The sequence below is a fragment of the Phyllobates terribilis genome, unplaced genomic scaffold, assembly GCF_046119375.1.
Source record: "Phyllobates terribilis strain yellow unplaced genomic scaffold, ASM4611937v1 Scaffold_2__4_contigs__length_985480577, whole genome shotgun sequence".
Lineage (NCBI taxonomy): Eukaryota > Metazoa > Chordata > Amphibia > Anura > Dendrobatidae > Phyllobates > Phyllobates terribilis.
This window is the reverse complement of record NW_027362762.1, coordinates 775,488,787-775,516,124: the sequence shown is the minus strand read 5'-3', so window position 1 is coordinate 775,516,124 and position 27,338 is coordinate 775,488,787. Positions and strand designations below refer to the sequence as shown.

The window sequence follows — 27,338 nt, the reverse complement described above, 5'->3', positions numbered from 1 at the left end:
CATGTCGCGTTTGGAGAGCCCCTGTGTGCCTAAACAGGGGAAACCCCCCACAGGTGACCCCATTTTGGAAACTAGACCCCTCAAGGATTTTATCAAGGGGCATAGTGAACATTTTGAACCCAGAGGTACGACAGAGAATATGATAACATTAGGTCATCATATTGATTAAATTGTCATTAGTCTTGAGCACAAGTGCTCGCTACTTGAGTTTGCATCGGGTACTCAGGTATGCACCATGTACTGCGTGTGCTCGAGTGACATGCTCGAGTCCCTGCCCCGCATGTTTCACGGTTATTAGACACCCAAAAAAAAACATGCAGGGATCGCTCGTGCATGGCAGGCAATCCCCGCAAAGTTTTTTTGGCTGCGAAGCATATGGGGCGGAGACCTGAGCATGTCACTCAAATACCCACAATACTCAATGCATAACAGAGCACGCGATGCAAACTCAAGTAGCGAGCACTTGTGCTCAACACTAGTCACCATATCGTCATCTTTTTTTATTACTTTTGAAAAAAATCCCAACCCCAACCCTAACCCCAACCCCAGCCCTAACCCTAGCCCAACCCTAACCCTAGCACAACCCTAACCCTAGCACAACCCTAACCCGAGAGTTTATTTTTTATGCCGTTCCTCATGTGGTATAAGTGATTAGACGACTTTATTCTTCGGGTCGGTGCGATTACAGTGATACCAGAATCATATGGGGTTTTTATGATTGACAGCTGTCACACACTAAAAGATTCATTTTTTGTAAAATCTAGTTTTTACATCGCCATATTTTGAGAGCTATAATTTTTCCATATTTTGGCAGACAGAGTCATTTGATGGCTTGTCTTTTGCGGGATGAGTTGACATTTTTATTGGTGCCATTTTTAGGCATGTGACATTTTTTGATCGCTTTCTATTCCGATTTTTGGGAGGCAGAATAAACAAAAAACACCAATTCAGGAATTGTTTTTTTTTTTTTTTTTTATTCTGCTCCACGTGTGGTAAAATTGATAAGGTAGCTTTATTCTTCGGGTCAGTATGTTTACAGCGGTACCACATTTATATTGTTTTTCTATGTTTTGGCGCTTTTACACAATAAAAGCTATTTTATAGAAAAAATTATTTTTTTGCATTGCTTTATTCTGAGAGCTATAACTTTTTGATTTTTCAGATGATGGAGCTGTATGGCAGCTTGTTTTTTGCGGGATAAGATGATGTTTTCAGCGGTACCATTTTTATTTATATTCGTCTTTTTGATTGCGTGTTATTCCATTTTTTGTTTGGCGGTATGATGATAAAGCATTGTTTTTTGCTTTTTTTTTTTACCGTGTTCACTGAAGGGGTTAACTAGTCAGACAGTTTTATAGGTCAGGTCGTTCCGGACGCGGTGATACCAAATATGTGTACTTTTATTGTTTGTTTGCTTTTTTCTCATAATAATATTTATTGATGGGTACATTATATTTTTATTTTTGGTGGATTCTTTTTTTTATTTTTTTTTAAATATTTTTACAATTTTTTTTTTTTTTCTTCATTTTCTCACAGTTTTTACACTTTTTTACTTTGTCCCACTCTGGGACTTTAACTTTTTTTATTCTGATCGCCTGCACAGCATAGGGATGGAGCACCATCCCTGTGCTATGCAGGCTGTCAGCGCTGCACAGTGAGAACATTGTGTGGTCGTGCACTGCGCATGACCAAACAATGTTCCTGCTGCCTGGTGACCCGGATGTTGTCATGACGACATCGGGTCATCATGGCAACACCCGGGAAGCCGCGGCAGACAGCGCTGGAGGCCGGAAGCGGAGGTGAGTATACCGATTACCTCCCCTTGCCACCGCAATGCTGCAATCGACTTCAATCACAGCATTGCGGGGGTTAATGTGCTGGGAGCGGTGCGGGACCGCTCCCTGCACATAGTACCGGGTGTCAGCTGTGACAATCAGCTGACACCTGGCGGCGATCGCGCCCTCACAGCCTGTGTGCGCGCGCGATCGCGATGACGTACTAATACGGGTCAGGCTCTTAAAGCCCAGGGCACTGACGCGTATTAATACATCATGGGCTGTAAAGGGGTTAAAGAGCCCACTGTATACCAACTACAGTTGGGCTCAAAAGTTTAAATACCCCGGTAGAATTTTTCCTTTCTTGGCCTTGTTTCAGAGAATATGAATGATAACAATAAAACTTTTTCTCCACTCATGGTTATTGGTTGGGTGAAGCCATTTATTGTGAAACTACTGTGTTTTCTCTTTTTAAATCTTAATGACAACGAAAAGCATCCAAATGACCCTGATCAAAAGTTCACATACCCTGGTGATTTTGGCCTGATAACATGCACAGAATTTGACACAACTGTGTTTGAATGGCTAATAAAGGTAACATCCTCACCTGTGACCTGTTTGCTTTTAATCAGTGTGTGTGCGTAAAAGGTGCGTGAGTTTCTGGGATCCAGACAGACTCTTGCATCTTTCATCCATCCATTAATCTTTCTGGATTGTGAGTTATGGGGAAAGCAAAAGAATTGTCAATGGATCTACAGGAAAATGTAGTTGAACTGTATAACACAGGAAATAGATACAAAAGATATCCAAGGAATTGATAATGCCAGTCAGCAGCGTTCAAACTGTGATTAAAAAATGGAAAATCAGTGGCTCTGTAAAAACCAAACCACGGGCAAGTAGACCAACAGACCACAACTGCCAGGAAAATTGTTTGGGATGCAAAGAAAAGCCCACAAATAACATCAGCTAATATTCAGGACTCTCTGAAAACTAGCCGTGAGGCTGTTTCAAGATGCACAATAAGGAGGCACTTGAAGAAAAATGGGCTGCATGGTCGAGTCGCAAGAAGAAAGCCATTACTGCACAAATGCCACAAAGTATCTTTCCTACAATACGCCAAACAGCACAGAGACAAGCCTCAAAACTTCTGGTACAAGGTAATTTGAAGTGATGAGACCAAAATTGTACTTTTTGGCCACTACCATAAATGTTACATTTGAAGATAGGTCAGTAAGGCCTATGATGAAAGGAACACCATTCCTACAGTAAAGCACGGAGGTGGATTGCTGATGTTTTGGGGATGTGTGAACTACAAAGGCACAGGAAACTTGGTAAAAGTTTAAGGAAAGATGAATGCAGCACGTTATCAGCAAATACTGGAAGCAAATTTGCACTCTTCAGCCCAGAAGCTGCGCATGGGACGTACTTGGACGTCCCCACATGACAACAATCTAAAACACAAGGCCAAGTCGACCTGTCATTAGCTACAGCAGAACAAAGTGAAGGTTCTGGAGTGGCCATCTCAGTCTCCTGACCTCAATATCATTAAGCCACTCTGGGGAGATCTCAAGCGCATAGTTCATGCTAGACAGCCTAGGAATTTACAGGAACTGGAGGCATTTTGCCAAGAAGAATGGGAAGCTTTACCATCGGAGAAATTGAAGAACTTCATCCACAACTACCACAAAAGACTTCAAGCTGTCATTGATGTTAGAGGGGACAATACACGGTATTAAGGAATGGGGTATGTGAACTTTTGATCAGGGTCATTTGGATGTTTTTGGTTGTCATTAAGATTTAAAAAGAGAAAACACAGTAGTTTGACAATAAATGGCTTCACCCAACCAATAACCATGAATGGAGAAAAGTTTTTTTTGTTATCATTCATATTCTCTGAAACAAGGGCAAGAAAGGAAAAATGCTGCTGGGGTATGTAAATTTTTGATCACAACTGTATGTAAATTGATTAGCTCAAACAATGAGATCTGAGCACTGCCCTTTCCCCCAACCAGTGACTGATGACCTTATACAGATGTAAATATAAACAGGGATGTCTGTAGTGCTGCAAGCAGAATCAAGGAGCATCAGAAAGACTTTACAAGGAGAATGAGAGACATCCTTCAGGACAGTAGATAGATTGCATGGTGGCTCCATCAAAAGAAAGAGACATAGCTTTGGATTCTACATGATTCTAATCTAAGGGTATATAGCCCTGACTGGAAAGATGCAAATCTGCTCCATTAACCTTCTGAGAGTCCATGGATACATTTGGAAAGACCAGGTTGGGACGATGAAGTCACCTGGCCCCATGGATATGTTGTCTAGGGTTGCCAGGAGGGACCCACTGGTCGCCTGGAACACATGGAGAAATTTGTAGAAGCCAAATTGCGACCAGCCGGTTATCTGGCCCCATGGAAACTCTCGGAGAGGCCAGGGTGGGACCCTCGGGTCTCCTGGCCTTGTACCTCGATGGACTGCTAGCTTCCTAAGCTTGACACTACCTTCTCTCTGTGGGGGCCTGCCAGAAGCGGGGGGCCACTGGTTAAGGTAGTTGCCCCTGGAAGTCTCAAAGTCACAGCTGTTCTCTCTCACGCAGCCGGAGCGGAAGGGTGAGACTGTGTAATGTTGTACCATCTTGGACAGTTGCTGAGACTGTTCTATGTTTTTATTGTACATTTTGTGGTTCAGTAAACTATCACCACACTGTTTAACCCTCACCCTGTGTTGTTTGAGTAGTGTTACACCCATGGAAGACCTCGTGTCTACACATTTTGGTGGCAGCGGTGGGATACTACTCAGCCCAGCAGATCTCGGGGAGCTGCAGGGGACTGGTGTTAGCACACACCGTCCAAAGGGCTCCATAACGATGGAGGCATGTAGACAGACCCAGCAGACCACAGGTGAGGCATACACAGTGGGTTTTGGATGCTGCCATGTCCAACCCCAACAGTCCAACCTTTGGAGGAGAACCGGAGAGAATATATAGCAGCAACAAGAAATGGCAACTACAAGAGCTGTCCAGCTTCAATAGATTAAATACCAAGCCACCAACACTCATTGGATTTAATTCAGGAACCACGGGATGCTGAAGACGGCATGTGTGGACGCAATGGATACCAGTATATTTTCGGTAATTATGTATCGAGTTTATTCGCAAGGAAGACATGGAATATGCGCTGAGGAAACTGGATGATGCAAAGTTTTGTTCTCATGAAGATGAGACCTCTTACATTAATGTCTGTGCTTAAAGACATGCTGATGGACTGTTTCTGTTTTGATCTGCAACATGTACTAAGGAAAGATAAGGGAAAGCTGTCCCTACAGTAAGACTAAGCTGAATCCCTACCATGTAGCGGGCTGCCTGTTCCTAGCGAACAGACCTGCCTTAGACCTTGGCTAGTCTGAACGAAGACCTATAGCATTAAGGGAGGGGTCCCTAAAAGAACTGAGGACTGGGACAAAAATGGGACACCTCCTAAACAGAGAAGTTGTTACAGAACACAAAAAGACAAACTGACAAAAAGGTACTAGAGGTCCCAGAAGGACCAAGCGAACTGACAGAGAAAGGCACCGAAGCACCAGGCTAGAGAAACAGTCAAACACTGAAGTCCAGCACAGCCAGAAGGGCGGAACTGGAATATAAAGGCAGATGGTCACGTGACCGCAAACACAAGATGGAAAAAACAAACAGGAGGGTTCTAACAGTTTCCAATAAGTGGAGAAGGATGATTGGGATCCTATCATGTCTGGCTAATTAAGATTGGGGGAGCAATGTGATGATACAGCCTATAATCTTAATAAGCCTGACATTTAGATTTATTAATTTAAGAGAAATACACTATTATTTTTGTGTTTTTATGTGCCTGGTCAATAAGGACAGATCAGTATTTGTATAACCCTGAGTGTTATCTCCTTTAGGATTTAGAAACAATGATGTTTGCTAATATGCTAATTACATATTGTACTAAAAGTCAGCAGAATGTTGGTTTAAGGAGCCCACTGTATACCAACTATCTGTAAATTGATTTGCTCAAACAATGAGATCTGAGCACTACCTCGATGGACTGCTAGCTTCCTAAGCTTGCTGCTACCTTCTCTCTGTGGGGGCCCACCAGAAGTGGGGGGCCACTAGTTGAGGTAGTTTCCCCTGGAAGTCCCAAAGTCGCAGCTGTTCTATCCCAGGCAGGGGGAGTGGAAGGGTGAGACTGTGTAATGTTGTACCATCTTGAGCATTTGCTGGGACTGTTCTATGTGTTTATTGTCTGCTTTGTGGTTCAATAAAGTATTGCCACACTGTTTTACCCTCACCCTGTGTTGTCTGAGTAGTGTTACGCCCACGGAAGACCCCGTGTCTTCACACTTGGCACCAGCTATGCAGGGAAATAAATTCATTCCTATTCACTTGAGTCAGGATACATTGCAGTTTTCAGGTTTATTGTTCCCTACAATCTTAAAGTTTTAGTGCATAACAGCTATATGTCAGAACTTTATAAAATGGAAATTTTCTTTACTTACTTATCTTTATCACATAACCTAATGCAAAGTTGCAGTATATTGGACAACTTTTGTCACTAGAGTGCTGGCAATGCCGTCGGTGATGCTGCTGGCTACATTGGCATTATTTGGTGGTTTAGCCAGCACTTAAAGATTAACAAATTTTTTTAAATTCAAATATTAATCACCTTCTATAATGCTAATCTTTGTGATATACTTCATTACCTTACTTTGCTTCTATTCGTAACACCTTGCAGAAAAGTGCTGGCTTGCCTTCATTTTTGATTCCGTCTTACCGTATTTCTAAACAAAAAAGAATTAAAGATTTCAATTAATGCCATACAACAAATCATTCAATATATAAGTATATGTTTAATTTCCCTATTATAAATTCCAGCAAGAAAATGACATAATAAACACGGGCTCTGCTAGGAGATACACTAGCTGTGATAGTTGCATTAACTCTCATGGGGCTGCTAAGGAGAAAGTTCATAACTTGTTTCTATCACATGACACTAGCACATTGTCCCTTGATGTTAAAAGGGTCACCAGAGAATTAATTATTTTACAAAGGTAGAATACGAGCTCTTCAAACAAAGCTTTGCAATGAGACATCTGTATATGAGCTATTATTTATTTCAGAAAAGACATGCATACGTTCATGTATTTGACTTTTTGTTCCATGAAAGCAATTTTCATATATTCATATATTTAATCATTTATTTAATTCCAATTGTTTCCCATATTTTCTTCTGTTACCCCCACTAGAAAATGTATATTTTATCTATTATTATTTTTTTAATTTAGCCTTTCACTGTATGAGTTCTTAACTTTATATCTAATGACTTTAAAGTTTATGGAGAAAAACTACAGCACTCAATTGTACAGCAATTCTTCAAATTATTCAATTTATTCTCAACTTAATTAAATAAATGACTAAAGAATAAATAAATGAATACATAAAAAAGTTAAAGAGAAACTGTCAGCTCAATTTTGTAATCTATACTAAATACATGGCTGTAAAGGTGCTGTAATGCAGAATAAATTAATATCTTTGGCGAAGAAATCTGCCTTGTTGTTCTTTAATCACTCTTTGAAGTTTTCTGCTAATTAGATTTCGGTGCACAGAGGCTGGACTGTGCACTGGGTATTCTCCTCCCTTTTGTGTGACTCTCCAACCCCTGTGTTGGCCTCTAGTCTGTGAATGACCGAGCTTATCAGTTTAAAATCTCAGCAGTGACCTGTCACTCAAAGAAAGGGGGCAGGCAGAGAGGCCGGGGGTTCATAGACACAGAGGAGAAGACCCAGGGCACAGTCCATCCCCTGTGCACCAAAATCTAATTAGCAGAAAACTTCACATGGTGTTTAAAGAAGAACAACAAAGCGGATTTCTTCACCAAAGGTATCAATGTATTCAGTATTAGAGCACCATTTCAGCCATGTATTTACTTTACATTACAAAATTGTGCTTAAAGATTCTCTTTAAAGGCATAGTTCATCAAGACTGGTGTTATTCATGCTGGTCTTGACGAGGGGGCATGTTGGAGTGAGACTCTCCCGATTGATTAGAAGTTCCATGCCTCTTAATGAAAGCGGTGTGTGCCTGTGTGCGCCTCAGGGCTCACTTTCTCCATTCTGGGATTGGAGTAAGACTTCTGGTATAAGATACATCACAGCTCATCTTGAATTATATAAGCTGCGGTATGTCGCCTCATCATGCTTCCATCCTGCTAAAAATCCACCTGTTTTTGGTGAATCTTAGCAAACTGGTTTGAGAACGATAAAAGTCACAAAATGTTTCTGTAAGGCTGTGTGCCCCCGATGCGTTTTTTAAGTTTTTCCGCAGTGGCAAAAACGCTGCAGAAACACTTAAAAAATGCTTGGTAGAAGGCCTGCCATGTTCCCCAATGATAATCCGCATGTGCTTTGCTCATGCTGCGGAAATTTCTGCTGCGGATTATCATTGCGGAAAAAAAAGCAGCACTACCAATTATTTTGCGGAAGTGCTGCGTTTTCGCCGCCATTGACTTGCATTAGATCGCATGGATTACGCATCACTGTATATGTAGGTGCGCATTCCATGCGTTCTAATGTGCAGATGGTACCTGGGTCTGGAGAAGAGGAGACTCTCCTCCGGACCTGGGTACCATAGAAAACTGTAAAAAAAAAAGAATAAAATAAAAAATAAATATATTCTTACCTTCTGGCGGCCAACGATGCGCTCCTCCTCCTTGCATGCTGGCAGTTCGCGATGGACTGAAGGACCTGCGCTGACATCATAGTCATGTGACAGGTCATGCAACGCTGACGTCGGCAGGTCCTTCAGTGTATAGTGTGACCAAGTTGACAAGCACTTTCCAAGTGATGCTAAGATCGCTTGGAAAGCGCTTGTCAACCCGCATGCGGAAATGCAAGTGAAGAACGCTTCATATTCGCATGTCGCTGGCAGGAAAATGCATGTACAATCCGCATGCGTTTTTTTCTGCCAGGGAGATGCAGAAATGCTCAGGAAAAAATCCTGAGCATTTCTGCATCGTGGGCACAAAGTCTAATAGTAGGTTGTACAAGAATTATGCAACCTTTCAAGGTGGTTTACTATTTTTACAGAAGTCTGTGGAAAACACTTAAATAAATCAAGGCCATATTATAATCTGACCATAGAATTACCAATATGCAATCAAAATGTCTTTACCCCTCCAGCAAATATTTAGGTTTAACAGTACTAAGATATTACAGTCCTTCTCGCACTTCTTCTAGTAGCATCTAACTTAAGAAGTTGCAAAAGTGCAAGCCATAAAAGTTACAGTTCACATAAGTGTCATGACTTCTGTACTTAGTGGGATTTGTCCAGAACATGTATAAAATTTGCGAGGGACTATGATATAGTGAATCCTTGTCACATGACTTAGGATAAACTGTCCCTCTCCGCAAGGAGAAATGTTACCCCTTGGATCACGGTCAGACACCTCTCATCCAGTCATACCAGATCTCACACTTTGCATTGATGAGGGGCAGTACGCCGCAGCACAGTGTCTGCAAATTGAGATTTTGGATTTGGCTGTTATCCTAGGTCATGTGACAAGGCTCATTAGAGAGTCGATATTGACTCTTAGGATTGCTACTTCCTATAGGTGGCACTAGAGTTCTAGCCCTCTTCCTCTCTGAAAAGACAATTTGCATATTTCCCAGCGGAGCATTGCGGCTTAAAAGTCTTCTCACCTTGGCATGTCAGGCTTGCCTTGTCACTCCACAGAACAAGTTTCCACTACTCCAGAGGTGGCATGATTGATCTCTTCCTGCTTTCTACACATTTTTGAGTGGCATTGGGGTGGATTCATCAACAGTGGCCTAGTGCACGCTCTGCCATATGCCAGTCTTTTTGCAGTAGAAAGTGGGGATTTTATAGGCACACGCCACTTAAGGAATTCATCACCTCTTCAGAATGCTATGTGCCTTTGTGCGCCACTCCAGAAATGTTCCTCCAGTTAGTGTTTTGTACCATTTGTGGCGTAAAAAACTCTATCATATTTGATGAATTTGACTGGTGGGTGTGGCAACCCCATCCCACCCTAGCTCCTACACAGCTTTGTCCATTTTGGAGCTGATTAAAACTGGCATGTACACACCAAAAGTTGCAAAATATTTCCATAACTCTCAGTTGTGCATATGTTTTGCCACTTTTCAAAGCTTATACTCCACTTTTTTAGCATAAAAGCTTCTTTAACCTTTTTCTCTGTGTTGGATCCATTATTGGTCTTTGCTAAAATTATAATTAATACAGGCTGCATTTAGTCTACACTGTGAATCTTTTTTTAGTTAGTGGAAAGATTTAACACAGCAACTATGTCTTTATATCAAGAGTTAAGGTATTATGGGGATTTGTGTTAGAACAAAGCTCTAAAAACAAGTATGACTTAGCAAGTAACTTTTGGGCATGAAAGGGTGCACATTAGCATCTTATACATTTATAGTATTGCTGTTCTGCACATATTAGTTCACACTGTATGAGCATAGTCTGTTTCTTATTTTATCGCATTTGACAAATGCTGCCATCTTCTGTTTAGAATTTATAACGTCCACAACCATAGATTAAAGCAGGAAGGAACACTCCTTTTCCTTTTATTTTGAAAACACTTTGATTACCACAGTGCAAAATAATTTGACTTTAGCACTATGCATTTTGCATGAATACTAATAGGTACAAATAACAAATACACATTAATGCTTCAAGTCCTGGACATTCAGCTCTGTTTATTAACATTTGGAATCAATTATATACTTACCGTATTTTTCGGACTATAAGACGCACCGGACCATAAGACGCACCCCAAATTTTAGGGTGGAAAATAGGAAAAAAATTATTTTTTATAAGATGGGGGTCCGTCTTATAGTCTGAATAGATATCTTACCTGGGGGGGTGGAGGAGCAGGGGTCACAGGAGGCAGGGTCCTTCAGGAAGCCGGCGGAAGTGGAGGCATGCTGGTACCTGGTGGCTGGGGGCCTGGTGCCCTGGTACCTGGGGTGCTGGTGCTGGGGGCTTGGGGTGCTAGTGCTGGGGGCCTGGGGTGCTGGTGCTGTGGGCCTGGGGTGCTGGTGCTGGGGGCCTGGGGTGCTGGTGCCTGGCCTGAGGTGTGGGTGCCTGGCCTGGGCTGCGGGTGCCTGGCCTGGGGTGCTGGTGCCTTGCCTGGGGTGCCTGGGGTCTTGTTTGCATTCTGTGCAAATTAAGGGTGTGGCATCCCCTTTGTTGAGCTGATTAGTATATATGTAGCTTACCACGGGCCTAGGTGGTCTGGAGTTGGGACCTGGTCCTATTTGTCTACCCTTTTATATGCATTACTTTAACTTTGATATACAGCAAGGTTTTTAATATAGACAGTGTAGGTACCGTCCCAATTTAGGGTCACCTTGTCGCTGGTGGGACGGCTTGTATACTTTTTTTGATCAAAAATAGTTCACTAAGTACCCTATATTTAATATGCAACTTTGCTTTACATTTATATATAATGATGGTAGGGTATGAGATATATTTTTTGTCTTTTGCAGGTTTTGCTTCTTTTTGCTAGTGTGAACATGCTCCTATTTCTTGCATGTGTACCATCTTAGACCTCAGTTCACATTGCTTGTTTTTTTGTCTTGTTTGCATTCTGTGCAAATTAAGGGTGTGGCATCCCCTTTGTTGAGCTGATTAGTATATATGTAGCTTATCACGGGCCTAGGTGGTCTGAAGTTGGGACCCGGTCCTATTTGTCTACCCTTTTATATGCATTACTTCAACTTTGATATACAGTAAGGTTTTTAACATAGACAGTGTAGGTACCGTCCCAATTTAGGGTCACCTTGTCGCTGGTGGGACGGCTTGTATACTTTTTTTGATCAAAAATAGTTCACTAAGTACCCTATATTTAATATGCAACTTTGCTTTACATTTATATATAATGATGGTAGGGTATGAGATATATTTTTTGTCTTTTGTAGGTTTTGCTTCTTTTTGCTCGTGTGAACATGCTCCTATTTCTTGCATGTGTACCATCTTAGACCTCAGTTCACATTGCTTGTTTTTTTGTCTTGTTTGCATTCTGTGCAAATTAAGGGTGTGGCATCCCCTTTGTTGAGCTGATTAGTATATATGTAGCTTACCACGGGCCTAGGTGGTCTGAAGTTGGGACCCGGTCCTATTTGTCTACCCTTTTATATGCATTACTTCAACTTTGATATACAGTAAGGTTTTTAATATAGACAGTGTAGGTACCGTCCCAATTTAGGGTCACCTTGTCGCTGGTGTGACGGCTTGTATACTTTTTCTGATAAAAAATAGTTCACTAAGCACCCTATATTTAATATGCAACTTTGCTTTACATTTATATATAATGATGGTAGGGTATGAGATATATTTTTTGTCTTTTGTAGGTTTTGCTGGGGTGCTGGTGCCTGGCTTGGGGTGCGGGTGCCTGGCCTGGGGTGCTGATGCCTGGCTTGGGGTGCGGGTGCCTGGCTTGGGGTGCGGGTGCCTGGCCTGGGGTGCGGGTGCCTGGCCTGGGGTGCTGGTGTCTGGCCTGGGGTGCTGGTGCTGGAACAAGAAGTGAGGCGAGCCGGTATCTGGCTGGGGGCCGGGCCTGGCCGGGTACCAGGGCCGGTGTATTGCTGTGAGCGGAGTTTGCAGAGCAGAGTGAGTGGCTTCCGGTGGCCACGGCCATGTTCCTTAAGATGTGCTCTACAGGAAAATGGCCGCCGACTCGGCAGAGTGCATGCGCTGGCTCCGGCGGCCATTTTCCTGTAGAGCACAGCTTCAGAAACATGGCTGCGGCCACCGGAAGCCACTCACTCTGCTCTCCAAACTCCGCTCACAGCAATACACCAGCCCCGGTACCCGGCCAAGCCCGGCCCCCAGCCAGATACCGTCTCGCCTCACCTCTTCTTTCGCCGCTGCCCTGCGATCCCACTCCACCACCACCGGTAAGTTGCGTTCGGACCATAAGACGCACCCCCCATTTTCCTAGCAATTTTGGGGGGAAAAAAGTGCGTCTTATGGTCCGAAAAATATGGTAATATTTATGCATAACGAACATTTGTTTATTATTTGTACAAATATAAATCAGTAATAAAAGTAAAAGCAAGAAAATATAATACTTAGGGCATATTATGTGATTGTTATGTTAATCAAACGACAGGTAAGGAATGAGAAAATTTGAAACAGATTGGGAATGGACATTTTAATCCACGTTCTACTGCACAGTGGGGAAAAAAAGTATTTAGTCTGCCACCAATTGTGCAACTTCTCCCACTTAAAAATATGAGAGAGGCCTGTAATTGACATCAACTATGAGATACAAAATGAGAAAACAAATCCTGAGAATCACAGTGTCTGATTTGGAAAGAATTTTTTTTCAAATTTTGGTGGAAAATAAGTATTTGGTCAATTACAAAAGTTCATCTCAATACTTTGTTATATATTCTTTGTTGGCAATGACAGAGGTCAAACGTTGTCTGTAAGTCTTCACATGGTTGGCACACACTGTTGCTGGTATGTTGGCCCTTTCCTCCATGCAGATCTCCTCTAGAGCAGTGATGTTTTGGGGCTGTCGCTGGGCAACACGGACTTTCAACTCCCTCCAAAGGTTTTCTATAGGGTTTAGATCTGGAGTCTGGCTAGGCCACTCCAGGACCTTGAAATGCTTCTTAAGAAGCCACTCCTTCATTGCCCTGGTGGTGTGCTTGGGATCATTGTCATGCTGAAAGACCCAGCCACGTTTCATATTCAAAGCCCTTGCTGATGGAAGGAGGTTTGCACTCAAAATCTCACGATACATGGCCCTATTCATTCTTTCATGTACACGGATCAGTTGTCCTGGTCCCTTGGCAGAGAGACAGCCCCAAAGCATGATGTTGCCACCCCCATGCTTCACAGTAGGTATGGTGTTCTTTGGATGCAACTCAGCATTCTTTCTCCTCCAAACACACCGAGTTGTGTTTCTACTAAACAGTTCTACTTTAGTTTCATCTGACCATATGACATTCTCCCAATACTCTTTTGGATCATCCAAATGCTCTCTAGCAAACTTCAGACGGGCCGGACAAGTAATGGCTTAAGCAGTGGGACACGTCTGGCACTGCCGGATCTCAGTCCCTGGTGGCGTAGTGTGCTACTGATGGTAGCCTATGTAACGTTGGTTGCAGCTCTCTGCAGGTCATTCACTAGGTCACCCCCGTGTGGTTCTGGGAATATTCTCACCGTTCTTGAGATCATTTTGACCCCACAGGGTGAGATCTTGTGTGGAGTCCCAGATCGAGGGAGATTATCAGTGATCTTATATGTCTTCCATTTTCTAATTATTGCTCTTACAGTTGACTTTTTCACACCAAGCTGCTTGCCTATTGCAGATTCAGTCCTCCCAGCCTGCTGCAGGACTACAATTTTGTTTCTGGTGTCCTTCGACAGCTCTTTGATCTTCACCATAGTGGAGTTTGGAGTGTGACTGTTTGAGGTTGCGGACAGGTGTCTTTTATACTGATAACAAGTTCAAACCGGTGCCAGTACTACAGGTAATGAGTGGAGGACAGAGGAGCCTCTTAAAGAAGAAGTTACGGATCTGTGAGAGCCAGAAATCTTGCTTGTTGGTAATTGACCAAATACTTATTTTCCACTAAAATTTTAAAAAAATTTCTATCCAAATCAGACAATGTGATTTTCAGGATTTTTTTTCTCATTTTGTCTCTCATAGTTGGGGTCTACCTATGATGTCAATTACAGGCCTCTCTCATCTTTTTAAGTGGGAGAATTTGCACAATTGGTGGCTGACTAAATATTTTTTTCCCCACTGTACCTACACACTGAACCTATGATAAAAAAAACTGTGAGCGCTATTAATTCCTTTGCATTGAAATTATTGTTCATTTAGAAGATTAGATTACTTTCTAAATATTTATTAAATATTTTCTACAATTTTCTTGCTGTGAAGTCTGCACAACTGTAAATACATGTCTGTGCTCCATAGATGGGTTGTGACATATTGATGATACACGTTGGGCTCTGACACCCAGCATCCCCACTGATCAACTGTTATCAGTATGTAGATGGAAAATCATGGCTAAATACACTGTTTAGTGTCTGTTCCTGGGTACTACAGCCTAGCTCCTAATGAAGTGACTAGCAGCTGAGCTGTAGTACCTCAGAATAGCCACTACACTGTGCTATTCCGGCTCTTGTAAACTGTTTAGAACTAGTTGCATTAGAACTATTATTGCTGCCCTACAGAGAGGTCATCAGTATGTTATTTCCCGGCAAGCTTTTCTACCAATTTCAAGAAAAAATGTAGTTAGATCTGTAGATCCATAAGCACACTGCTCTTAAGTCTATACTACAGTCATGGCCAAAAGTATTGAGAATGAGACAAATAGTAATTTTTCCAAAGTTTACTGCTTAATTTTTTGTAATGGCAATTTGCATATACTCCTGAATGTCAAAGAGTGATCAGCTTAACAGCAATTACTGTACTTGCAAAGTCAATATTTGCCCAGAAAATGAACTTTAACCCCCAAAACACATTTCAACATCATTGCAGTCCTGCCTTAAAAGGAGCAGCTAACATCGTTTTAGTGATTGATCCATTAACACAGGTGTGGGTGTTGATGAGGACAGGGCTGGCGATCAATCAGTCATGATTAAGTAAGAATGACATCACTGGACACTTTAAAAGGAGGCTGGTTCTTGGTATCATTGTTTCTCTTCAGTTAACCATGGTTATCTCTAAAGAAACACGTGCAGCCATCATTGCACTGCACAAAAATGGCCTAACAGGGAAGAGTATCGCAGCTACAAAGATTGCACCTCAGTCAACAATCTATCGCATCATCAAGAACTTCAAGGAGAGAGCTTCCATTGTTGTCAAAAAGGCTCCAGGGTGCCCAAGAAAGACCAGCAAGCGCCAGGACCGTATCTTAAAACTGTTTCAGCTGCGGGATCGGACTACCAGCAGTGCCGAGCTTGCTCAGGAATGGCAGCAGGCTGGTGTGAGTGCTTCTGCACGCACTGTGAGGCAGAGACTCTTTGAGCAAGGGCTGGTTTCAAGGAGGGCAGCAAAGAAGCCACTTCTCTCCAGAAAAAACATCAGGGACTGACTGATATTCTGCAAAAGTTACAGGGAGTGTACTGCTGAGGACTGGGGCAAAGTCATTTTCTCTGATGAATCCCCTTTTCGATTGTTTGGGACATCTGGAAAACAGCTTATTCGGAGAAGAAGAGGTGAGCGCTACCACCAGTCTTGTCTCATGCCAACTGTAAAGCATCCTGAAACCATTCATGTGTGGGGTTGCTTCTCAGCCAAGGGAATCGGCTCACTCACAGTCTTGCCTAAAAACACAGCCATGAATAAAGAATGGTACCAGAATGTCCTCCAAGAGCAACTTCTCCCAACAGTCCAAGAGCAGTTTGGCGCCCAACAATGCCTTTTCCAGCAAGATGGAGCACCTTGCCATAAAGCAAAGGTGATAACTAAATGGCTCATGGAACAAAACATAGAGATTTTGGGCCAAGGCCTGGAAACTCCCCAGATCTTAATCCCATTGAGAACTTGTGGTCAATCATCTAGAGACGGGTGGACAAACAAAAACCAACAAATTCTGGCAAAATGCAAGCATTGATTATGCAAGAATGGACTGCTATCTGTCAGGATTTGGTCCAAAAGTTGATTGAGAGCATGCCAGGGAGAATTACAGAGGTCTTGAAGAAGAAGGGGCAACATTGCAAATATTGACTTGCTGCATTAACTCATTCTAACTGTCAATATAACCTATTGATACTCATAATATGATTGCAATTATATTTCTGTATGTGATATAAACATCAGACAAACACTAATAAAAACCAGAGGCCAGCAGATCATGTGAAAATATAATTTTGGTGTCATTCTCAAAACTTTTGGCCATGACTGTATACTATGCTATAGAAAATATAAGTCTCTAAGCAGTCTTTAGCTGCCGTAGACTGACATAGTTTCCTAGACTATAACCTGGCATTTCCTATTAAGTCAAAAAACATCCTTGGATTTATAGACCTCACATCCACCATGTACAATGTTACTGGTGATACAGATTTCAGGTTTTAGTAGAACTATTCAGCACTCATTGTGGGAGATTTAAATGAATTACATACAGAAAATTTTACCTTCATCATCACAACATAGAGGATTACAGAGAACTGACACTAATAAGCTATGGAGAAGTCATGCAGTCAGGGCTAGTTTTAGACAAAAGCTGGCCATTGGCAAAAGTTAAAAGTGGGGTCCCAAATTCTAATATAGTACACCATCACACAGAAATATTTAGGGTACATTTACACTAACTGATTTTAGACCATTAAATGATCTCTGGGCTTTGTATTATGTTATACTTGTTTTGGTCTTATTGTATACTGCTATGTCATGGGATTTATGCATTGTTTCCATTGGCTATACCAGTGTTTATACTTTCATTGTGATTCATCTTCATTAGCTTTGAGAAAGAATGCCAGAGAGCATTTGAAATGTGTTGCTCCTGATCACATTATGGATTCATTCAATTCTTTTTTAAAACTGTTTAAATAAATTTAGACTTTTAAAAAGCTGGATTCTCCTATCTTTTTACTGGATTATCTACGTGGGGTCACTCTGGACTGACATCAGACTGTGACTCACTTTCCTGTAGGATCGTACTATCCGATCAGCCGTCTCTCTCTTGCCACAGGACACCCACTGCATGTGGTTATACTTCTCAGTCAGACCTAAGGTCTGCTACTGCTGTAGGCTCATCCCTATTTTACAATCTAACAAGAAATGCTATGTTGTGCCCACACTTAGCACCTCCTCTCTGGGCTAGTCCCAGCTGTTATCCAACTATCCCTGTTAACTACATAGTGCTGGGCAAAACACAACTCCATCAACAACAATATAAATCATTAGACATTTCAAGCACCATAATGCATAACATCATTTTACATATCTTCGAGGGGGAACGTGGGCAACGCTTCCACTTCCTTACAGGTGCACATACCCTAACAAATGTAATACTCTTTTTTTTAATGTCAAAAATGCCCATAGCCTTTCAACATCAGAGGGAGTCTGTTGTCTCCATATGTCATCAAAGTATGTGGTTAGAAAGCTTAAATTACTATAATTGCATTATTGCACATCTATAATCAATCATTTTTTAACCTTAAATCTAATTTTAAAACTTAAAAAAGTATGATAATAATAGCTATTAGTTATTCTGAAAAAAAAAAGAAAACAGTTTAGTTTATTTCATGGATGAAAATTGTTCAACCATGTGTATTTATTAGATACTCCAAAAAGGGAAAAACTGGGACCAATGCTCGCTTTGTCTTACAGAACCATTAGACAAACTTCCAAGCAGCAGGGATCTCGGGTGCCAGAAAGACCAGCAGGCAAATATTGAGGAATGTGAGGAAAAAGAAAACCTGGCACTCACTGTCCCCTAAAATCCTCCTTTATTAGTGAAGGTTAAAACATGGCAACAGGCTGAGAATGCAACTCAATGAGGACGATGGCCGTTTCACACTCCTCTGCGCATCAACGGTCCTGAAAGAAAGGAAGTTAGGGACTCCACCTATAAGTAAGTAAACTTTCTCGACTTGAACAGAATGTTAACCCTTGCAAGACTGATACAAACATAACAGATTTTTTCACATAAAATCTAAGCATCAAAACAAAGACAACTTTTAAAAACACAGACATATCACATTTTTCATTAAAACCTAAAGGACCTTGTGCCCGTGTACTCATGATCTGGCTTCTCTCCTTAGTAGGAGCTTACGATGGTTGCCCCCCTGTACAGGAAAATTACATTTTTCCAAGCCTGTGAATCGCAACACCTCATGATCTGCATTATGTACCTCATGAATGTGCTGAATCAATCTGCAGAGACCTTTACCTGTCACAATGGATCTGACGTGCTCCCTAAAGCGAACAAAGAGGGGTCTTTTTGTTTTGCCTATATAATATAGACCACAGGGGAAAAAAATTAAGTACACAAAAAAAAGAAATAAACTCTTTTCCATGATGGGTTATACCTCCTACAGTATATTCAACACCTTGGAAATCAAATGGAACCTACAAAAAATGTTAAAACTTAAAAAGTATGATAATAATAGTTAGTAGTTATCTTGAAAAAAAAAAAGAAAACAGTTTAGTTAATTTCATGGATGAAAATTGTTCAACCATGCGTAACTATTAGTACTAGAATTTGTCCAGTAGGTCATCCTTTGACTATTTCTATTGAACTAGATTGCTCAAATTTGCATTAAAGCTTATATACATAGATATATGAAATGTAATAATGATCTATGTCTCAATTTTATAATTGAAATGTTTTAGTAGTGCCGTTTACTGACATTATGATACATAAAAGGGCCTATACCAAATAGTAACTCTGTAATATAAAATAGATGATAGCTTGCAACGTGTGAGGTCTATGTGTTAATGCGCAGCATTTCCGCAGTTAAATCTTCAGTGGAAAATCTGTAGCTGATAAGTTCCACACAACTATCTAAAAGCCTATGTAAGTGCCGTAAAGAACCTTTCCTCCACAAGAAAATTATATCCTAGACTTTAAGACCCTTTGTCATTGGCTCTGTGGGGAATTCTGTCACTTGCAAGAACAACACAGCATGAATTACTATTTTTCAAAATGAAAGACATATTTGTAGATCCCACTGATGAAAACTTCCAGCTGTAATCAAAATGATTCAACCCCCATTTCAAATTAGGTTTACTAGCAAAATGTATAAACTTTCTGCTGTTTATTTACAATAAACCTATCAAACAAGAACAATTTAAATAACTCAATGAAATTAATGTCACAAGTGATTTCTCTGAATTCAACACAAAATGCCACTTTTAAAGGGAACCTGTCAGCAAGTTTTTACATATAGAAGTAATGGTATGGCTGTATAGATGCTTGTCCCCCAAAAAACAATGATATCTCTTTTTGTAGAGATCTGATGTGCCAGTCATGAGATATTTAGTGTAGAAGTCATATGCAGATCAAGCTGTAAGTGCATTGGGTGTGTGTCAGAGCACTTGGACTGCACCTCCATTTGAATATGAATTCTATCTTAAATTTCTGATTATTGCCACATCAGATCTCTACCAAAAAGCTATAATCATTATTGGGGGCAAATGTTTATAAAGCCATACTACTATTTTCATATGTAAAAATATGTTAACAGGTCCCTTTACTGACTACGGCAATCTTAGAATTATTCAACCCCTTCATGATAAGTATATTTAGTACTTAGTAGAGCTCCTTTTGCTCCTTTTAGAGTTCCTGAAGAATCTTAGCCTATCCCACATTAGCTGTGACCTGCAGTTCACTAATATCCTTAGATTATCAAGAGAGTGGTCCAAAAAGGTTAAGAGAAGAATACACTGCTTTGCACAAGCAATGAACAATGTATAAAAAGACAGCTGTAACGCTATTGCCATTACTCCTGCATGGTTCCCCTTTCCCCTCCATGCAGGGATGCTGGCATACTCACTGCCCCGGCTGTGCGGTGTGGTTACCGGCGTGTTCCCTTCCTTGTTCTGAGATCCAGCGTCGTGCCTAGTGAGCAAGGTGCTCTGTTCTTAAAGATGGCTCACAGAGAATCACTGGGAGACATCCTGTTTAAAAGGCACCCTCCCCAATAGAGAGGTCCCAAAGTAACAAAGAGTCATTAGGCAGTTTGGTATCGTAAATCAGTGTCGTGTGCCTATCCGAGTATTCGTGTATCCGGGCTGTCCTCTCAATCTCCGAATCAACTCTGTCTGAGACTCCGTGTCAGTAACCATTCTACCCGTGGATCCTGAACCTAGTAGTCTGAATGGAATCTGAGTCCGTGTTTGCATCAGTAACTGTTCTGCAGAGGATCAAGAACCCATTAGTCTGAATGGAGCCTGAGTCCTATCTTTATCTGCATATCTGACCACTGGGTCAGCAGCTGCAGTACCAAGTACTGCCCAGGAGTGGTACGTGGCATGTACCTGCAGATCAAGGCTGACTCCACCATCAGGAGCTCCAGTGAACACCAGGTAGCTGCTTAGCTATTCCCCGAGCCCCGTGGCACAGTGGGTCCATGAACCACTTGCGTGCATAACAATAGTAAAGACATTGAATGTTCCTAGATATACAGTTGGATATAAAGTTTGCAAATTCAAAGTTAAAGGAGAACTGGCTACATGCACTACCTGGACATGGCAGATTCCTGAGGAGGCAGATGGTCAAAATCCATTGAATGATTGCAAAAGACCTCCAGCAAGGCACTGATGTTTCGGTTTGTACAATAGGAAGCATATTAAATTCTGAAAGTCTCCATGTATAAATTCCAATATGTACACATTTACTATTGATCTAAAAGCACATGAAAAGATGGTTCCAATAGGCTGAAAACTATATAAATAAGCCATTGACGTTTTGTCATTTTTCTGTTTGGAGCGATGGAACAAACCTGGAACTTTTTGGGTCTATGTATGAGAGGTACGTGTGAATGAGTAAGAATGAAGCTTACACTGAAAATAATACCTGGCCAATTTTTAAGTATAGAGGTGGTTCAGTGATGCTCTAGGACTGTTTTGCTTCCTCTGGTGCTGGAAACCTGCAGCATTTGGAAGACAAGATGAATTCAATCAAGCATGAGGAAATGCCATCTGTGAGGAAGCTGAGGCTTGGCCATCATTGGGCATCCCAACAGGGTAATGATCCCAAGCATACCTCAAATTCCACTTAGCCACTTAGCTCCGGAAGTTTTTGGAGATGTCTTCACAATTACCTGACTTGAACCTATATATAATCTTTGATTTGAAAAAATTGACTGCAGCACACAAACTCAAGAATATTAGTGAACTAGAGGGTATTGCCCATGAGCAATGGGATAATATTCCTCAGTACTGTTGTTACAAGTTGGTGTCTGGCTGAGAATCACATTTGCAGCAGGTAATATAAGCCAAAGGACACTCTACCAGCTATCTTATAAGCTTGTCACGAAGGGGTTAAATCATTTTTATTTTCTAATAGTATGTCAAAAGTGGATGGTATTTTATGTTTAATTTGGAGAAACAAAATGTTATGTTAGCTGTGTTGAGGTATTTAAATCGTTCTTATTTGATTAAGTAAATGCAAACAACAGAAAGCTGGTAAATTTTGCTAATAAACTTAATTTAATAAGGGGTGAATAATTTTGATTGCAGCTGTAGATTTGTATGCCAGCTCTGGCACACCTAAATTTGATTGATCCTTTGTGTTCTATTCCTTCCAGTTTAACCTACTTTAAAGCACTTCTCTTAATTACTTCAAAAATTGAGAGAAAATAGAAGGAATAAAACGTGGCATTCATCATTGATGTATATGTTGTCCTTTATTTTTCCATGATAGTATGGGCCCAGTTTGTGTGTCTCTACTATGTACTCCTGCATCATCATGGAATAATAAAGGATAAGTTGTGCGTGACTTTTTCTTCCCTCTATTTTCTCTTACATTGTGAAGAACGTATGTGCTTTATATAGCTGAGCACCACTGTGTCTAGCATTTTTTTCTGACCAGAGCTGTATGCTCCAGTTGTGCCGGTTTGGCACTCTTCTGTAGTGGACGTCTCTTAATTACTATTTTTCCTTACTGCTCTGCATGACCCCCTGTTTTCATTTTCGGCAACATTCTCATCTTTATTGTTTTTACCTGACTTGCTGACATGTCTTCCCACAACTTTCTTCAACAGCCTGACGCCTGTGTGGAGAGAGAAAGAATGGCTGGCATCAAGTATATCTGTGGTAGCCTATTTTGAGTTGAAGGATTAACTAAAGAGATCAAGTCAAACAGGTTCATCAGTCACCATTTGGATGCATTGTAAGCATTATGACTTCCATTTTAATTTACTGTAGCGTCATACCTTTTATGAACAAGTGGGATCAGTCCTATCAGTTCCATACATATTAATTGTGTTGCTTATTCTGCCCCATTCATCTAATCTAATATACAAAGCAAAGGTAATGAATTTTTATGTTTCAACACATAAATATTAGCATACCTGGTTACAGAAAAAAGAATTATCTTCGAGTAAAAATCCACCAAAAATAAAAAGCTTAGTGCTACAAACAGAATAGAAAGAAAGATGTAAGTCCAGGTAACAGGTCACACTGGTAACCCAGTGCAATGTACCATCCACAGTCTGGATGTGTTACAAGTACAGATTTAGTCCATGTGTTCTTCATTTCTTGGCATCTCCTTTAAGTGGGATTTACATAAGCCTAAATTTGATAAAGTAGGATTACAAACAGATGAATAAATCTGTAGTGATTTACATGATGGAGTTCTGGTATTAAGATGTTCATCTTTTAACCTAATTTTTTATGAACATTTTCTGAGGTATATGAACACATACAAATCACTGGTAAAGATTGTCAACAAATAGTATATCATATTAAACATGTACAAAAGCAATAACCTAAGATATGGAAAAAAGGAGCAAGGTGGCACATACGGCTAGCTTCATCAGGATATTTTGCTGCTTCTGGAGGTGTTTTATATTTTTGTTTACCACAACACTCTAAATAGTTAAAGAATGGAGACCTCATTTGTATAGGGAAGTCTTCTCCATGATAGCAGAGTAGATGGTTTGATGGCAGCACTAAGAGAGGTGGACTTAATGGGGAAGGTGGGAAAAGGGTTCTAACTTTTCATACAGCTATGTACCAATGGATGAACATAATAGCGAACTGGGCTCCTAAACAGTATATGCACTTCTTGTATAGAGTTGTAGAAAAAAATCCAGCATATAGATCTTCTTATAAAAACATACGTTTATTGAAAAATGAAGTTAAAAAAGTCGCAACTCCCATAACCAAAAAATAAACAAGAAAAGGCCTTTCAGATAGAGTTCTTGTACTAAGGATTCTATCTGAAACGCGTTTGCTTGTTCATTTTTTGGACAAAGGATTCTGTCTGAAACGCGTTTGCGTGTTCATTTTTTGGTTATGGGAGTTTTTTAACTTTATTTTGTCAATAAATATATGGTTTTATAAGAAGATCCTCATGCTGGATTTTTTCTACATTTCTATTCCCATCTTGTTGCACTACAAGTTTCCATGCATTGGATCTCCTGGGGAGCTGACATTACTGTATTTTTCTTGTATTGAGTAGGCTGAAGCATCCTCTATGCCTAGCACCAATCCAGGAATGCTCATTCATTGCTCTCTTGGTAAAGGTTAATTGGCATGCTGCAAACATACTAAGACCCAAACATGTACCCACTTCTGTTTTTTTCTATTTCCTTTTCATTCAGCTCATTTTGCAAGTACAAAAACTGAAGTTGGAGGATGTTAATATCTGGCCAAGGAAGTAAGAGTAGAATGAATGCAGACGTTGTAGTTATAACTGAATCATGGAGCCTGAGATGGTGACTCTAACACTTATGATGACACCAGCAGTATAAGGAAAAATAATGAACAGGGGACTTGTTCAGATCATTCATTAGGGACGATGAACTATAGAAGTTGTAACTAAGACATGACCTCAAATCTTTATAAACCTTGAAATAACGTATAAGGTTAAAAACATAGTATATAGACATGTCTGATATACCTCTGAACAAGTAGAAGGAAGTCCAACTTTTAGTTGCAAGTTAAATATTTTTATCTTCAAAATGGTTTGGCTACCCCTAGGTGTTGGTATTTAGCTCAATTTTATGCTTATATACATTACAACTCCCTTCAGTCATTTCTTTGTGTTACATGCTACATCTTATTTCATAAGTTTTTTATGGTCTTTGAAAACATCTAAAATTTCCTAGCAGTTTGTCAAGATTCACAAAGAAAACAATTTATGAATTAGTCCATGGTCCAGCAAATAGCTATAATTTCTAGCGGCATTTCATGATTACATGACATATATTGACATTCACTGCTGGAAATTGGCTGAACATTTCTTCATTAACAGTAAACACTTGATAGAGCTTTTTGTTGCATAGGAATTAATAATAAATAGTTTTCTGAAAAAAAGAGCATAAAACTAGAGGAGAAGTTGCCAAGGCAGAATGTGTTATAAACTCTGCAAAACTTAGACTGAGCAGTCAGCATGCATGTGACTAGCAATATAATAATGAAACTAAAAAATATGAATTAATCAAAAAAATAAAATTCATCATTTTTTCCAGTGATCTTCCTTCTACTGAAGTGTGCAAAGTCCCTTACAAACCTGTAGACATCCATCCAATATCAGCAACCTAATCCAAAAGCAGAATGGCAGAGAGCTTGGGAGATATCTATAAGTTCTTTAATTCAAGCGTCTATCTCAATCAATCAAAATGTCTAGATGAAAGATGCCCTGAGAGGATTATACCACATATAAAGACTTTAATAAATAAAAATAAATAAGATATACCCACGCCACAGATTTATTTCAATAGCATAATCAACCAGTTGTTTAGGGGCTGCTGTTAGATGATAACACCTATAATTTAATTAATTTAAAAAAATCGAAATGCTTGGTATTACCATGCTCCTATACACAATTATTACTATAGATAGTTAGCAATATCCCCTATATATTGGACAGTGTGGTAGATGAATATAACACTGTCTATCACTGTTAATGCTTTTTATCCTCAGTGATCACCAGAATAAAGGGCTAAATGCAAATAAATGTAAGAGGACTGACCTGGGTTAAAGTTAAAGGGGTTGTCTGACCTTAGGCTACACCGGAATTCTCCAGTGCCAGCGCCGGCAGTCATGTGACTGCAAGTATACAATTTGCATATTTCCGGCCACATTCAATACACTTGCATTGAGCAAAGCCCATCTAGTTGGCACGTGACTGCATGTATGCAAATCAAATACATGTGGTCACGCACCCACCACTCCTGCCGCCGCACAGGAGAATTCACATTAGAGTGACTGCTGACTAGTGTTGAGCCACCCCCGTAGTGTTCGAGTTCGGTTCGGTTCGTCGAACACCCGTGTGTTCGCCGAACTGTTCGTCGAACTGTTCGTCGAACACCTTCGAACACCGTTAAAACCAATGGCAGGCAAACAAAAACACATAGAAACACATAGAAAACACCTTCAAAGGTGTCCAAAAGCTGACAAACTGCTCAGAAGACATAACTAACACATGGAAAAGTGACAAGTACATATAGTCATGCGAAAATAAAAGAGGTGGAGGAGTAAAAGGAGGGGGAGACACAGATATAGGCATGTCATGCCCTTCTAAAATCCAAAAAGTGAGAAGCCGACACGGCCAGTCCGCTCCTGCCCGTGCCACCTCCATGTCGCCGGGTTTGTGCCAGAGCCGCGGTGAACCGTGACGGCCAGCCCCCCTCTCCCAATACTGGTGCCTGTCCGCTGGTGGGTCGAGCGAGCCCCCCTGTGGTGGAGGCAGCTCTAAGCTTTTTAATTTAAATTGTCTCTCTAATTTGAATGAATACACTTTAAATCCATTTACAAGGATCTATTGGAGGGCAAGTCTCATGCCAGCAGCCGCGGTAATTCCAGCTCCAGTAGCGTCCACTAAAGCTGCTGCAGTTAAAAAGCTTTTATAAGGATCGAGCTCGGCTGTCCACCGCAAGGCATCCTACTGCCAGTCCCAGCCCCTATGCCTTGGGGTGCCTCCTGATGCTCTTCACTAAGTATCCCATGGTCCCGAAGCATTTCCTTTGAAAAAATTAAGTGTCTAAACTACAGGTGGTGCAGCTTGCTTAACAGCCGGGATAATCCGCTTACTAGCAGACACTGCTACTAGGCACAAAGTATTTCCTGGGCTAGATGCAGTTAAAAATTTGTAATTAGATACTCTCGTTGGATGCTGAGAAAGCATTCCATAGAGTCTCCTGGCACGCCATATATGATTCTCTTAAAAAGCTTGGGGTAGGGGTCTAGGGGACCCTTTTATAGCCAAAATCACGGCCCTGTATCGCAATACGTCACCTAGGCTGAAGATAAATGGAACTGTAGCACCCTGAGGGCTCGGTTGCTAAAGACGTATTGCACCTCACCCAGAGGTGTGATATCTCAATCTCAGGTAAGGATGGAGTGTGGATCAGGACCCGACACCTGCATGCATTACACCACATTGCCGTGGGGCAGGGCGACCAATATGCCCCTGAGATGGGCACGACAGTCCCTGTCCCTGGCTGGAGTGGGGGGAGGGAACACTGAGGAAGGGGAACCCTGTAGTGCAGGAGCAGGGAGGAAGCAGTTCCTGGGTGCATTGAGAAGGGAGTATAAAAGGTGGGCACCATCTTAGTTCAGTGCAGAGAAGTCTGAGCAGAAGTGGCAGGGAGCAGGGGCTCTGCATGAGCTCTGCTCCGGAGGCGGGCCTAGTAACAGAGGCCCAGGCCTGGAAGAGGGAGAAGGAAGGAAGAGGAGCGGAGAAGGCTCCAGGAACGAGGAATGAAGGGATCACAGGGGTGCGGACGGGCGAGTCGCCACCGCACGCCCGAATCCACCTGCGTGGAGGGGTCAGGCCAAAGGGGGAGACCGGTCCCCGAACTAGTGGAGGCAGGAAACGACCCTCAGCTAGAAACCGGAGGCTCTGACATTTTATGTGGCGCAGCCC

The 27,338-nt window shown here is 41.2% G+C and overlaps 1 long non-coding RNA gene across 1 annotated transcript in view; it reads right to left on the bottom strand.

Moving 5' to 3' along the window:
- Positions 1–6,492: 6,492 nt before the first annotated feature.
- The window catches only part of LOC141252973 (uncharacterized), a 64,190-nt gene continuing 43,344 nt past the window's right edge, over positions 6,493–27,338 (bottom strand). Inside the window, exons 2-3 of the long non-coding RNA XR_012314175.1 lie at positions 22,467–22,514; positions 6,493–6,572 (exon numbers count right to left, since the gene is read on the bottom strand). This is a non-coding gene — a long non-coding RNA (uncharacterized lncRNA). The remainder of the gene's footprint in view (positions 6,573–22,466; positions 22,515–27,338) is intronic.